Source organism: Bos indicus, chromosome 26 (genome assembly GCF_029378745.1).
Source record: "Bos indicus isolate NIAB-ARS_2022 breed Sahiwal x Tharparkar chromosome 26, NIAB-ARS_B.indTharparkar_mat_pri_1.0, whole genome shotgun sequence".
Taxonomy (NCBI): domain Eukaryota; kingdom Metazoa; phylum Chordata; class Mammalia; order Artiodactyla; family Bovidae; genus Bos; species Bos indicus.
Window position 1 is genome coordinate 34,120,804 of NC_091785.1, and position 13,796 is coordinate 34,134,599.

At 42.5% G+C, this 13,796-nt stretch overlaps 1 protein-coding gene across 3 annotated transcripts in view; it reads left to right on the forward strand.

The window, feature by feature from the left end:
- The first annotated feature begins 7,465 nt into the window (after positions 1–7,465).
- The window catches only part of TDRD1 (tudor domain containing 1), a 55,073-nt gene continuing 48,742 nt past the window's right edge, over positions 7,466–13,796 (forward strand). Inside the window, exon 1 of one of the 3 annotated variants that reach the window (XM_070780877.1) lies at positions 7,466–7,542. The gene's annotated coding sequence lies outside the window, so the exon portion shown is untranslated. Of the gene's footprint in view, positions 7,655–13,796 lie in introns of all 3 variants that reach the window. The other 2 variants (XM_070780878.1, XM_070780876.1) reach the window with 2 other exon arrangements.

The window sequence follows — 13,796 nt, forward strand, 5'->3', positions numbered from 1 at the left end:
CCGGCCAGGCTACAGCTGAGGGGGCGGGGCTCCTCAGAGGAGCCAATCAACGAGGCGAAGGGGTCGTGACGCAACGCACCTTGGGCCTGGGGAACCTGTCTGCAGTGGGCGGGGCCGACGATCCTCTGTCTCCAGCTCGGCCAGCGTCCTTCCCGGGCACTTCGTCTTCGGAACTCGCCACCCCTTGGCCATTCTGGCGAGCCAGCTGTCCTGCCTCGCTAGTCCGGCCCTACCTCTCACGCCCCTCCCCGATCCAAGTAGGTTATTGCTTCCTGTAGGACGCGCTCCTTGGAGCTGATCCCTCTGCACCCTTTGGCCCCTACTCATTTTACTCAGGGACATAAAGAGAATTTGAAATTGTGACCTCCCAGCTCTGATGCGTTAGTCTTGCACCTGACGTGGGCGGAGTCAGCAGGAGCTGCCTACCTGCCCCTCAGACAGTTCATCTCTGGGAGAGGCCCTGGGGGTTTCCATAACACCGCATTCATGCCTACCGCTTGGCACCTACTGCCATTGTTTAATAATAAACTGTTGGTGCGTTCCTCTCTAGTACCCGACTGTGAGCCTTGAGCACGGGAAGTGTCATCACCCTAGCACGCAAAGTGGGGTTTGGCACGCCAGTGCTGCTCAATAATTAGCTATATATATGTCTATATATATATAGTGTACTGGGCGGGGGAAACGTATACTGAGTACAGTTGCATAATCACGTCCGGAGAAGGTGAGCAGTTTCAGTCTGGAGGTTTTGCAAACCTACTCTGCCCAGTTTAGTGCTGCTCTTTGATTTAAGGCTTCTTACTGCACAACTCATGACTGAAAGAACAAAACCCCCAAAACAAAAAGTCTCACTTGAAAAACATTCAACACTGTGTAACTCTATTCCTCTTTCCAACAGGAAATGGCACCTCCCTCCTTAAATGAAGATATTAGTTAAAACACATTATGCAGTTAAAGTGTGACAGTAAAGAAATGACTTTTAAGCAATAAATATACCAAACATTCCTGTTGTTTAGTCACTCAGTCGCGTCATACTCTGAGATCCCATGGACTGCAGCCCAAGCCCAGCAGGCTTCTCTGTCCATGGGATTTCCCAGCAAGAATACTGGAGTGTTTCACCAAGCATTCCTTTTGAGATGTTATTCCAAGGGGAAAAATATAAAAGAAACTTTAAGCTTTTTCAGTATGCTTATTGGCAGTAATATTGACACTGTTATTTCTGAACTATATTAGTATAAACATGTATGTAATCCTTGGAATCAAGATTTTCAATATTGGAGAAAGGAAATACAAATATAAAAATCAAAGAAGTTAAATGTAAAAAAACACTGCAATCCTAACTTTGAATTTAGAAACATCAGTATGAATTAGTAAATTTGAAATTAGAAATATCAGCATGAACTCATGGTACATTTCATTTCCATTAAAAAGAAAAAAAAGGCTGTCTACTGAAAAGGTCTAGAATAATGATCAACCCAATGGACACCCCTATTGTCCAATCATCTCTAAATGTAATTTCCCACTAAAAGTAACCTAGGCTCCTCTAGGAACTCAAGGGCTAAATCTACAAAGCAAGAAATGTACAAGAAAATTTAGGATATTTTGGTTATACCAGAAAGTAAAGATCAAAGGAGTTGTGTCAAAAAGATTTGAGCCAATTTAAAAGTGTTCCCCATAGAAGACAATTTTAGCGTTTAAAAGTAACAGCAAACGAGACAAATCTATCAGTTTAAAAATTAATGAGTGTGTTGATTTTTTTTAAATGGTATTGGTCACCTTTGGAGGATGCCAATAAATCATCACATTTTGAAAACTAATAAAAAAATCGAACATCCTGCCTTTTCTGTTACAAACTGAATCTCAAATAGTTGACATGAGAAAGTTCTTCTTTATGGACTTTCAGGTAACACATGCAGAGAAAAAGACTATTATCATTTTGGAAACACTTCTCTGGTAACTCAGATGGTAAAGAATCTGCCTGCAATGCAGGAGACCTGGGTTCAATCCCTGGATCAGGAAGATCTTTTGGATATGGGAATGGCAACCCATTCCAGTGTTCTTGCCTGGAAAATTGCATGGGCAGATGAGCCCTGGGGGCTACGGTCCGTGGGGTCACAAAGAGTGGGACACCGAGTGACTAACACTTTCACTTTCAATGAAATAATGTATCTAGATAATGATCACCAGTGAATCCAGAATCCTATGGAAAGCTGGTTGGAAACTTTAGAGTGTATATCCCCCAAAGAGAAATGACTAGATATTAAGTGTCTTCTGAGTGAATCAACAGAGAGACACAATACCACCTGGGAGGTATTCTTGCCAGAGGGAATGTAATCAACAAAATTGTGAGGAAAACTGCCATTCCTTCAATGTGTAAATTGCAAGAAGATGAAAAGATTAAAAGAGAAATCTCTTTTTAAAATACATCACTGAATGCAAATATAGGATCTGATTTGACCATACCTATTAAAAGTCATTCGAGACTACCTGAGAAATTTTAAATACTAACTTTATGATATTATGAAATTATTTTTAAAGACGGGATAAATTTGGGTGATGTTTTTCGGAAGTTAAAATCTTTTAAAGATACCTACTTAAATATATATATGGATGTAAAGATACAATATACCAGAAAGAAAGAACATGCTTCAAAAAATAAAAACAACCCCACATTGATGGGGGTATGTCAAAGAAGAACAAAACATAACTGAAAGGGTTGTCAATAGTCAAAGCTGGAACAATTTGAGCAAGGAAATAAAGGAGTGTTGGATTATAACCCAGAGCATAAAATGAATATCTGAGTCTCTATTGATGTATGTATGACTGAATATGATTGAAACATCTACTTATGCTTTATTGACTGTGCCAAAGCCTTTGACTATGTGGATCACAACAAACTGTGGAAAATTCTGAAAGAAATGGGTATACCAGACCACCTGACCTGCTTCCTGAGAAATCTGTATGCAGGTCAAGAAGCAACCGTTAGAACTGGACATGGAACAACAGACTGGTTCCAAATCGGGAAAGGAGTATGTCAAGGCTGTATATTGTCCCCCTGCTTATTTAATTTATATGCAGAATACATCATGAGAAATGCTGGGCTGGATGAAGCACAAGCTGAAATCAAGATTGCCAGGAGAAGTATCAGTAACCTTAGACATGCAGATGACACCACCCTTATGGCACAAAGTGAAGAACTAAAGAGCCTCTTGATGAAAGTGAAAGAGGACAGTGAAAAAGTTGGCTTAAAGCTCAACATTCAGAAAACTAAGATTATAGCATCCAGTACCATTACTTCATGGCAAATAGATGGAGAAACAGGGGAAACAGTGGAAACAGTGAGAGACTTTATTATTTGGGGCTCCCAAATCACTGCAGATGGTGACTGCAGCCATGAAATTAAAAGATGCTTACTCCTTGGAAGGAAAGGTATGACCAACCTAGATAGCATATTCAAAAGCAGAGACATTACTTTGCCAACAAAGGTCCATCTAGTCAAGGCTATGGTTTTTCCAGTGGTCATGTATGGATGTGAGAGTTGGACTGTGAAGAAAGCTGAGCGCCAAAGAATTGATGCTTTTGAACTTGGATGTTGGAGAAGACTCTTGAGAGTCCCTTGGACAGCAAGGAGATCTAACCAGTCTATCCTAAAGGAAATCAGCCCTGAATATTCATTGGAAGGACTGATGCTGAAGCTGAAACCCCAATACTTTGTCCATGTGATGTGAAGAACTGACTCACTGGAAAAGACCCTGATGCTGGGAAAGATGAAGGCGGGAGGAGAAGGTGACAACAGAGGATGAGATGGTTGATGGCATCACTGACTCGATGGATATGAGTTTGAGTAAGCTCTGGGAGTTGGTGATGGACAGGGAAGCCTGGTGTGCTGCAGTCCATGGGGTCACAAAGAGTCGGACACGACTGAGTGGCTGAACTAACTAATGATTGAATATATTAGTAAATTGAAGAGGAGAGACAAATCTCCCATGCAAAAAAATTTCAAACGATTTCTGTAGGCACTCTACTTTTAAGGAAGGGGAACATAATTCCCTTTGTTTAGATGTAGACTGCACAAAATGACTCTGTGTTCATGACATAAAGGAAGGGAAAAAAGAATAACTTTATAGTAGAGAAACCTGACAAATACTAGCCAGGTGATCACAAAAAATAGCAACTGTCATGTTCAAAGAATGCTTGATGTGATGCTACAGAAATAACACTTTACCTCTGTAGTCTTTCTAATAACTACCCTGTTATTATGAGAAAACATCAGACATATTCCATCAGTGGGACATCCTACAAAAATGTCTCACCAATACCCCTGGAGGCCATGAAGACCATCAAAACCAGGGACTGAAAAACTGCCTGAGGAGACAAGACAACTAAATGATGTGTGTTATCCTGAATGGGACCCGTGCTGAGAAAAAGGACAATAGGTAAAAACTTAAACATTCTCAATAAAGCATGGACTCTAATAATGCATGAGTATTGGATCCTTGTGCTTAGTCGCCTCGGACTCTCTGCAACCCCATGGACTGTAGCTGGCCAGGCTACTCTGTCCATGGGATTCTCCAGCAGAATACTGGGATGGGTTGTCCCTTTCCTTCTCCAGCGGATCTTCCCAACCCAGGGATGAAACCTAGGTCTTCCACATTGCAGGCAGTTTCTTTACCCTCTGAGCTACCAGGGAAGTCCTAGTGGATCCTTAATTGTAACAGATGTATTCTACTAGGATGTTAATAATAGGGGAAACAATTTAGCTTATGTGGGAATTCTCCATAGTCTTCTGAATCCACTTATTCTCCTAAAACTGTTCTAAAAATAAAGATCTTAAATTGAAGAAAGTAGGGAAAACGACTAGACCATTCAAGTATGACCTAAATCAAATCCCTTATGATTATACAGTGGAAGTGAGAAACAGATTTAAGGTACTAGATCTGATAGAGTGCTTGATGAACTATGGATGGAGGTTCGTGACATTGTACAGGAGATAGGGATCAAGACCATCCTCATGGAAAAGAAATGAAAAAAGCAAAATGGCTGTCTGGGGAGGCCTTACAAATAGCTGTGAAAAGAAGAGAAGCAAAAAGCAAAGGAGAAAAGGAAAGATATAAGCATCTGAATACAGAGTTCCAAAGAATAGCAAGGAGAGATAAGAAAGCCTTCCTCAGCGATCAATGCAAAGAAATAGAGGAAAAAAACAGAATGGGAAATACTAGAGACCTCTTTAAGAAAATTAGAGATACCAAGGGAACATTTCATGCAAAGATGGGCTCAATAAAGGACAGAAATGGTATGGATCTAACAGAAGCAGAGAAGATATAAAGAAGAGGTGGCAAGAATACACAGAAGAACTGTACAAAAAAGAGCTTCATGACCCAGATAATCACGATGGTGTGATCACTCATCTAGAGCCAGACATCCTGGAATGTGAAGTCAAGTGGGCCTTAGAAAGCATCACTACAAACAAAGCTAGTGGAGGCGATGGAATTCCAGTTGAGCTATTTCAAATCCTGAAAGATGATGCTGTGAAAGTGCTGCACTCAATATGCCAGCACATTTGGAAAACTCAGCAGTGGCCACAGGACTGGAAAAGGTCAGTTTTCATTCCAATCCCTAAGAAAGGCAATGCCAAAGAATGCTTAAACTACTGCACAATTGCACTCATCTCACATGCTAGTAATGCTCAAAATTCTCCAAGCCAGGCTTCAACAATACGTGAACCATGAACTTCCAGATGTTCAAGCTGGTTCTAGAAAAGGCAGAGGAACCAGAGATCAAATTGCCAACATCTGCTGGATCATGGAAAAAGCAAGAGAGTTCCAGAAAAACATCTATTTCTGTTTTATTGACTATACCAAAGCCTTTGACTGTGTGGATCACAATAAACTGTGGAAAATTCTGAAAGAGATGGGAATACCAGACCACCTGACCTGCCTCTTGAGAAACCTGTGTGCCGGTCAGGAAGCCACAGTTAGAACTGGACATGGAATGACAGGCTGGTTCCAAATAAGGAAAGGAGTACGTCAAGGCTGTATATCGTCACCCTGTATATTTAACTTCTATGCAGAGTACATCATGAGAAATGCTGGGCTGAAAGAAGCACAAGCTGGAATCAAGATTGCCGGGAGAAATATCAATAACCTCAGATATGCAGATGACACCACCCTTATGGCAGAAAGTGAAGAGGAACTCAAAAGCCTCTTGATGAAAGTGAAAGTGGACAGTGAAAAAGTTGGCTTAAAGCTCAATATTCAGAAAACGAAGATCATGGCATCTGGTCCCATCACTTCATGGGAAATAGATGGGGAAACCATGGAAACAGTGACAGACTTTATTTTGGGGGGCTCCAAAATCAGTGCAGATGGTGACTGCAGCCATGAAATTAAAAGACGCTTACTCCTTGGAAGCAAAGTTATGACCAACCTAGATAGCGTATTCAAAAGCAGAGACATTACTTTGCCAACAAAGGTCCATCTAGTCAAGGCTATGGTTTTTCCTGTGGTCATGTATGGATGTGAGAGTTGGACTGTGAAGAAAGCTGAGCACCAAAGAATTGATGCTTTTGAACTGTGGTGTTGGAGAAGACTCGAGAGTCCCTTGGACTGCAAGGAGATCCAACCAGTCCATCCTAAAGGAGATCAGTGCTGGATGTTCCTTGGAAGGACTGATGCTAAAGCTGAAACTCCAGTACTTTGGCCATCTCATGCGAAGAGTTGACTCTTTGGAAAGGACTCTGATGCTGGGAGGGATTGGGGGCCAGAGGAGAAGGGGACAACAGAGGATGAGATAGCTGGATGGCATCACCAACTCGATGGACGTGAGTTTGAGTGAACTCCGGGAGTTGGTGATGGACAGGGAGGCCTGGCGTGCTGCAATTCATGGGGTCGCAAAGAGTCAGACACGACTGAGCGACTGAACTGAACTGAACTGAAAAAGAAAACAGTATACAAGTAGGAATTTGCTTCAGACAATCAAGGGAGATTGTTGCATCAGTGGGATACTGACTGATGCAGACAAGACAGATCTAAATAGATACTATTGGAACTGGGTGATTGGTACATACAAGTAACGTTTTTCTTCCGAATTTTTTGTGAAAGTCACCGTTTAAAAAGTCAAGTTTACAAATGTTTTTCTTTGAGCAACATCAACCTATAATGAAGTGCTCTCAGGGCAAACTGTGATCACGTGTACCTACTTTCCGCAAGCTCACAGAAGCAGGGATTGATTTGAAAACCTTTTTTAAGACTTTAAGTGGTTAACATGACCCAAGTGACCTTTGAGGAGACAAAGTCTGCATCTTCGCCTTTGGAGTTTCCAGCGACTCCTATCTAGAAGCTGGAACACTAGGTACCTATGTTTCCTCAGAGGATTGCCCTGAGCCCGCAGCCTTTGTAGCAGCCCCCACAAAGCTGCACCACCAGGGCCTGAGCACGCCTCCGCATGCACGCGGAGGGTGCACGTGGACGCAGCGTGAGCACTTGGGCGTGGACTGCGCAGGCGCCACACTGGCGCCAGGAGGGCCGGCTGGGCATCCGGAGCGAGGTGAGCTCAGGGTGCGCAACTGGGCGGCAGGGCTCCTGGCACGGGCAGACGCCACCACCACTACGAGGCTTCAGAGACGGGTCGGATCCACAGCCTTTTTGCCTTTTTCCAGGTCGGGGTTCCCATGCACACGGGGGAGCGAAAGGGGCTGCATGAGGGCTGCGGGACTTCGGTCGTTGGGGGCCGGACGTTGGGCGCTGGACGTTGGGGTCGGGCGTTGGGGTCGGGCGTTGAGCGGGTACCAGGGGCCTGGAGGTGGAGAGAGTATCGAAGGTTGGAGAGGTCCTAGGAGCTTGGGCGGGGAAGGCACGTCTGGGGTGGGAGGTTTTGGTGGGGGAAGATCCCATACTGGGGGGAGGGGCGAGAGATGTGAGAGTTGAACTTTGGACGTAAGGGGGACTTGCAGCAGGTTTAGAAAATAGTTCATACTTACAGGCGTGACTCTCCAGAGTGCAAACTTCCACTTGCATCCCCTTCAAGTACCCCTTTCCCTTCTAGGAGAATTTGACTTGCTATAGTGCAAAGAATATTTTTTAGATTTTACCCCCCGCCCCCTTCCTACCTCCTGTAAAAGGAAGGTGCATTGCAGCATTTGCTTAGATATAGGTGAGGCAACCCTGGTTCGTTTAACACGTGTCTGTAGCCTGTGTGCGGTGTGCCAGTCGCTTTTCTTGGTACTCAGGCCCTGCTATAAATACGCTTGCCTTTTTGGCCTCTGGAATTAAGGAACATGCCTCTGGTTGCCTTGTTGAGCCATCCGGGTATTGAATGCACAATTGCAAGGCCTAGGAACATGACCTGAATTTTCATCTCAACTGTGTAAGGGCGCTGGTCCTTGTGGGTTTGGAGAGTTACTAAACCTTCTCACGTCTTCTTTCCTTCTCTGTGGGAATAAAGAAATAGGACTACTTGAATTCTCAAATTATTTCTCTCTTTAGGGTGCAAACTAATTCCGCAGGAGTAGAAGAAATTCTTTGAGTGTGGGAGTGCTACAAAAGTAAAGTAAAAATAATAGCTGCCTCTTATGGGTTTAGTAAGCACCTGCCACGTTGCTAGGTGGTTGACATACAGCCTCACGTTTAATCCTCATGATTAGATATTATGAGGAAGTTACTGCTGCTGGCTAGACTTTACAGTCACTGAATCCTAGAAAGATGAAGTGATTTGCCTGAGCTATCGTACTGAATGAGGAAGATGAAATTGCTCAGACTTGTATCTGACAGACTTTAAAGCTCATGTTCCTGTGGAACCGTTGAGCTTCAGAACTTGAAAAGTTGAATGTTTCCTTTGGGTAGCCATTCTCTCTGAATGCAAGGGGTTACCGGGAAGACAAAAGCAAACAGAAAAGGGGAAAAGTGAGTTATCTGCTGCACGCACTTTCGGTATTTAGCTCCCTCGTGGCTCAGACCATAAAGAATCCACCTGCAATGCTTCCATCCCTGGGTTAGGAAGATCCTCTGGAGGAGGACGTGGCAACCCACTCCAGTATTCTTGTCTGGAGAATCCCATGGACAGAGGAGTCTGGCAGGCTGCAGTCCAGGTTGACAAAGGGTCAGAAACAACTGAGCGATTAAGCACAGCACACTGTGAATTTACTCTCACCTCTTGGCTGTGGTGTCCTGAAGAGAGGAGAGACCTTATGTCACGGTTTGCAGTGTATCCTGGGATGCCCCTGGCTTCATAGGGGAGGGGTTGCAGAATTCTAAGGAAATAAAGAAAGTTTTTACCCTTGAAAGTGTGTCCAGTCTTACTGAGATCAGTTTGTGCCATCAGTTTGTGTTGTCTAAAAGACAACACAAAACCAAGGCCTTATATTTGCCTATAGAACTGCAGAAGTTAGTTACTTTCATTCCACTGCTCTTTTATTACATCAGTTCAGTTCAGCTCAGTCGCTCATTCGTGTCCGACTCTTTGCGACCCCATGAATCGCAGCACCCCAGGCCTCCCTGTCCATCACCAACTCCCGGAGTTCACTCAAACTCATGTCCATCGAGTTGGTGATACCATCCAGCCATCTCATCCTCTGTCGTCCCCTTCTCCTCCTGCCCCCAATCCCTCCCAGCATCAGAGTCTTTTCCAATGAGTCAACTCTTCGCATGAGGTGGCCAAAGTACTGGAGTTTCAGATTCAGCATCATTCCTTCCAAAGAACACCCAGGACTGATCTGCTTTAGAATGGACTGGTTGGATCTCCTTGCAGTCCAAGGGACTCTCAAAAGTCTTCTCCAACACCACAGTTCAAAAGCATCAATTCTTTGGCACTCAGCTTTCTTCACAGTCCAACTCTCACATTCATACATGACCACTGGAAAAACCATAGCCTTGACTAGATGGACCTTTGTTGACAAAGTAGTGTCTCTGCTTTTGAATATGCTATCTAGGTTGGTCATAACTTTGCTTCCAAGGAGTAAGCGTCTTTTAATTTCATGGCTGCAGTCACCATCTGCAGTGATTTTGGAGCTCCCCCAAAATAGTCTGTCACTGTTTCCCCATCTATTTCCCATGAAGTGATGGGACCAGATGCCATGATCTTCGTTTTCTGAATATTGAGCTTTAAGCCAACTTTTTCACTCTCCACTTTCACTTTCATCAAGAGGCTCTTTAGTTCCTCTTCACTTTCTGCCATAAGGGTGGTGTCATTTGAGTCTCTGAGGTTATTGATATTTCTCCTGGAAATCTTGATTCCAGCTTGTGCTTCTTCCAGCCCAGCGTTTCTCATGATGTACTCTGCATAGAAGTTAAATAAGCAGGGTGACAATATACAGCCTTGACGTACTCCTTTTCGTATTTGGAACCAGTCTGTTGTTCCATGTCCAGTTCTAACTGTTGCTTCCTGACCTGCACACAGGTGTCTCAAGAGGCAGGTCAGGTGGTCTGGTATTTCCATCTCTTGAAGAATTTTCCAGTTTATTGTGATCCACACAGTCAAAGGCTTTGGCATTGTCAATAAAACAGAAATAGATGTTTTTCTGGAACTCTCTTCCTTTTTCCATCATCGGTGATTCCTTAAAGAAATTTGGGAATCTTTCTAATTAACCTCTTGTGTTGGCTAAGGAAACAACTAAACTATTTACTGTGGATTTGAGGATGATTATAAATTTCTAGTGTTCATCACCAATAGCATGTAAAAAAAAATAGTGGATTTTATATGGAGGAACTACTTACTTTAAAACTGGGTGAGGTATTATGACCTGCAAAGCAATATCTGTGCCTACATATATTGGAAGTTTGCAACCCAAGGTTGGGAAGCACAGCATTATGGTACAAGGCCCATTGACTCCATATTCAGTTATGCCCCCGTGATTGACCCAGGATGAAGCCAAACAAAGATACTTGCACATTATCATTGTTTCATAATGTTGAAATTCAGCTTTAAAAGCCTGTTGTGTATCCCAGTTGTGGTGGTTACATAAATCTATATATGTGTTAAAATTCATAGAACTTACAAATCAGAAGAAAAAAGGCAGTTGTGTGGTAGGATAATTACACATTAAAAAAAAAAATTGATTTCCAAAAGATTTTAGATGGCTCTGTATGTGTGCTCACAGTAATCCTACTTCCTCCAAAAGCTGGAGCATGGGCGAAAGTGGTTTTCAGAGTCGGGGACAGCACGATTCTCCTGTTGACCATTCGTCAGCCCACATCTGGAATCCTGTGCTTTTAGGAGAGTCCTGTCTGTGTGTGGGTTGTTCATGAACTAGAGAAAGTGCTAAATTGTGGGAGGTTGGGCAGATCCTCAGCTGGTGAAGGACCTGGAGGAAAGTGGACGTGGTGCCCATTTCAGATGTTTGAAAGGTTGGGGTCACAACAGGAGTCAGTGGTCAGTTGGGAAGAGAATAATTTTACAGAGACGTGTGCAGTACAGTTGGCTGTCCAAAATTAAAGGATGTTAGAAGCCTCTAGTTATAGGACAGGTCTAGATGTCTGTTTACCCTGGGGGTTGTAATGAAAATTCCTAAAGTGGGTGAGGCAAGTGAACCTAAATTCTAACCTAAAGATTCCACCGTAGGTGAAGCTTCTTTTAAGCTTAAATCCTCTTTGTTTGCTGCTTCAATGTGGAAGACCTGGGTTCAGTCTCTGGGTTGGGAAGATCCCCTGGAGAAGGGAAGGGCTACCCACTCCAGTATTCTTTCCTGGAGAATTCCATAGACTGTATAGTCCGTGGGGTCGCAAGGAGTCAGACATGACTGAGCAACTTTCACTAAGCAGACTAAACTTTTTACATTAGGTCTAAGACTGATTCTGTTATCCTTCCTAAAGTCAATATATATTTATTAATTTTTGGACTTTGGAAGAGTTGAGCTAAGACATGAATTATTGCTATTAAATTTCAATAAATCTCATACTATGATGTATTCTCTGTTTGAAAGTGAAAGTGAAGTTGTTCAGTCGTGTCGAACTCTTTGCAACCCCATGGACTGTAGCCCACCAGGCTCCTCCATCCATGGGATTCTCCAGACAAGAATACTGGAGTGGGTTGCCATTTCCTTCTCCAGGGAATCTTCCCAACCCAGGGATCAAACCCAGGTCTCCCACATTTCAGGCAGACGCTTTAACCTCTGAGCCACCAGGGAAGCTCATAATTCTCTGTTTAGGATGGTCAGATGACATTTTCGGACAGTGAATTTAACTGTCCTGTCCAGGTTGTCAGGAAGACAGTGCAATAGGGCATGTTAGCTAGTTTTTGTCATACACTTATCTTTTGAATGCCTCTTTATACCAAACACCACAGTAGGTGCTATAGGAAATTAGAAGGGTTTTTGTTGTTAATTTTTTAGTAAGACATGGTTCCAGCACCAGCTTAAAATAACTATCTTTAGTCAACTGTACAGGGTAGTAAGGAGTTGTGGACTGACTGTCAGCCTTACCGAATAAAGAGAAACTTAGGAATGCTATTTTAGGAGTTAAAGACTGTGTGTTGAGGGTCCCGGTGGTATCTTGAAAAGCTGTCTGTACCCTAGTTTTGTGGTTTAAGTATTACTGTGATTTTTTACTTGGTTTAAAATTAACCACACTTTAGGAAAAAGGTTTAATTGAACATGCAATGATATTTTAACCCTTAAAATACTTTTTTGTATAAAAGTAACTCATCCTTTAATATAATTTGTAAAATGAAAACAATAGTGAAAAAGATTTTCCTGTCAACTTACCCACCCCGGACCACTGTTATTTAAAATTTTAAATTTAATGTATTTCACTCTTCTTTTTTACATGGAGTTTTGTTCTTTTTTATTTTGCAGTTATTATACTAAATAACAGTGTTTTTCTGACTTTTTGTTTGCTGTTCTAACATATTTTCCAGTGTTTCTGAAAACTAAAATTCTAAATGGTAGTGTAATATCCTATCTAGTAGAGGCATCACCAGAGCAGGCAATGGCACCCCACTCCAGTACTCTTGCCTGGAAAATCCCATGGATGGAGGAGCCTGGTGGGCTGCAGTCCATGGGGTCACTAAGAGTCGGGCACAACTGAGAGACTTCACTTTCACTTTCATGCATTGGAGAAGGAAATGGCAACCACTCCAGTGTTCTTGCCTGGAGAATCCCAGGGATGGGGGAGCCTGGTGGGCTGCCGTCTATGGGGTCACACAGAGTTGGACACGACTGAAGCAACTTAGCAGCAGCAGCAGCAGAGGCATCACAGTTAACTTTCTCTTTTTTCTATTTTATTTAATTAATTTATTTTTATTTTTCTATTTTAAATGAATATTTATACATACTGTATTTTTTGATATTTACAATTATTTCAGTGGGATGATTTCTAGAAGTAGATTTGTCTGGTGAGTGGCTATGGACATTTTTAAGAATATATATTATGTATATGTTTATGTATGTATATGTGCATATATATATGTACACATATATGCAAGAGAACAAAACGCATATATAAATCTCCAAATTATTTCCCAGACAGAACATATTCATTTATATTCCTTTCATCACTGAGTTTTATTTACATGTATGCTGCGTAGGAAGTGATACATAGGTATTCCCATTTGAGGTTTTTTTTGTTACAAGTGAGATTGAATGTTCCCCCCTTCCCATATGTTAATCAAGTAATCTTCATCCTCTGTGCCTTTCGTTCACACCTCTTGCTCGTTTATTTTATTGGTATCTGTATCCTTTGGGCTGCAAATAAGGGAAAACCCAAAGGTTTATTTTTCTGATGCCACAGCAAGTCTATGCATAGGCTGATCCGAGCTAGAGTCAGAGCCTTTGCCAGGGGCACCAGACTGGTTATTTTCTACTCTAATGT